The sequence below is a fragment of the Propithecus coquereli genome, unplaced genomic scaffold (assembly GCF_000956105.1).
Source record: "Propithecus coquereli isolate 6110/MARCELLA unplaced genomic scaffold, Pcoq_1.0 Scaffold168, whole genome shotgun sequence".
In the NCBI taxonomy this organism is placed as follows: Eukaryota; Metazoa; Chordata; class Mammalia; order Primates; family Indriidae; genus Propithecus; species Propithecus coquereli.
In genome coordinates this window covers 2,551,069-2,553,097 of record NW_012141413.1, presented here as the reverse complement: position 1 = coordinate 2,553,097, position 2,029 = coordinate 2,551,069, and positions in this window count along the sequence as shown.

The window sequence follows — 2,029 nt, the reverse complement described above, 5'->3', positions numbered from 1 at the left end:
ATGGAGACCCCAGTTATCCTGATTTGGTTAATACACATTGTATATGCCCGTATCAAAACATCACAATGTACCCTGTAAAGATGTACAACTATTATATACCCATAATAATTAAAAATAAATTTTAAAAAGTTAAAGAAGATAAGAAGGTCCCATCGGTACTACATAATAAAGTACAAAAAAAATAGTTAAAAAAAATAGAGATGGGTGAGTATGAAAGGTATCTATATAGAATTCAAACTGTTGAATATAAAATACATTTTGAGAAACAACAAAGGCAGATAGAAATAAAATGTGTTATGTTTGGAATTGCATGGAGAGCTGAAAGTATGTAAATTACCAAAAAGAGTGAATATAGCGGATTCTGGGAAAATGGCATGGCGTAGTTCTTTTGGTCTACTGGAATCCCACTATGAAAACAGCCACTTGGATAGTAAAACTGAAGACTGCACGGTCAATATCCACAACAAAAGTAGGTGACAGGTTACCCTAAGAGCCCCCAGATATGAGCAGGTGAGGCACACCATGAATCAGGACCCTCGGTGTCAACAGTTGTGTGGAAGGGATTGGAAGGCTAACTGGGATTCCAGCGGCTCTGAGAACAGTGTTTTGTGGAGCATGCAGGCCATCTGAGAACAGCAGCCCAAACTGAGAAGAGGGTAATGCGGGATGCGGTTCATAGCTGGACGCGAGAGGCCTGTGAATGTGCCAGAGTCCCGTGAAGATGGAGCCGTCTAAGCCATGCAGCCTCTTGAGAGTAAACTGAAGCTCCTTTCCATGAGCCCGCACTGAGGAGAAACCACTGGGAACAGAGTTCAATTTCAGTAAGACAGATAATGGTGCAAGGAAAGAAAAAGTCCACGTAAAAATGGAGGTTGGAGGGCAGAAGTGCAGGATCTGACAGCATGACACAGACGTTGTGTCACTTCGGGGAAAACAGCAGGAGAGAGAATTCTGGAGCCAGGAAGCTGCAAAAGCAATTGTGACCTACCTCCTCCTCCTAAAAGCATAGGAAATTTTATTTCACTTAAACAGGAGCAAAAGGAAGGATTTCAGTCTACTGCCGTACGAGTTACTATGAGGAAGAAAGGCTGAGGAGCCGAATAAGATCCCTGGAGGCAATGGAATCAGCCAGAGACACGCCCACAAGACAGTAATCTAAGATTCCAGAATGAACTGGAAGAAATTTAGAAAATGATAGATGCTATGAAAGAACAACGTAAAGCAGAATTAGAAAATCTCAAAAATAAGGTGATTAGAGATTAAGGAAGATTTGAAAAAAGGTGACAGAACTCAGGAAAGAATTAGAAAGAAAAGAAAATTGGAAATGTAGACTAAACTAGAAAAAATACAAAAGCAAATAAACACAATGGATAAAGCCTCGAGAAATAAAGGAGGACAGTTTTTAAAATTAAAAAAACAAAAATTTAAAGGATTCAAAAGAAAACTAAAGACATCTAAAATAGACCCCAGAAGACCCACTGTAAATGTAGTAGGTATCCCAAAGAAGAAAACTAAAAGCAGTGAAGCGAAACAAATATAAAAACTGCCATTCAAGGAGGTAAATGAAAGACCCTTTAAAACTATATGTTGAAAGGGCACACTGCATATCTAGGGAAATAAATTCAGAACAGCCAGCACTGAGAGAATTTAGTAAAATTAATGGTTTATAAGAGAAAATCACAATGTCATCACCAGTGCTTTATGCCAGAGGTAATGGAGTAACATATAATATTTAAAATACCCAAGAGGAAAATGGAAAGCTCTGGGTTTTATATTCAGCCAAAGTGACCTTCAGGTATAAAGACCACAAACTGGTAAGACTGGTAAGACCATATTCAAGGAATATTGTTTCTGGGAACCTTCCTGGGGAATTTTTTAAAGAGCAGGTTTCAGATAACCAAGAAGACAGAGATTTTGACATAAGTACTGGTGATTAACATTATTTTACCTATAACATTAAAATTAAATGATCATTATTAGGGAAGCAGTACAGTATACAAAGTAGATATAGCACTATTTCAAAAACAGG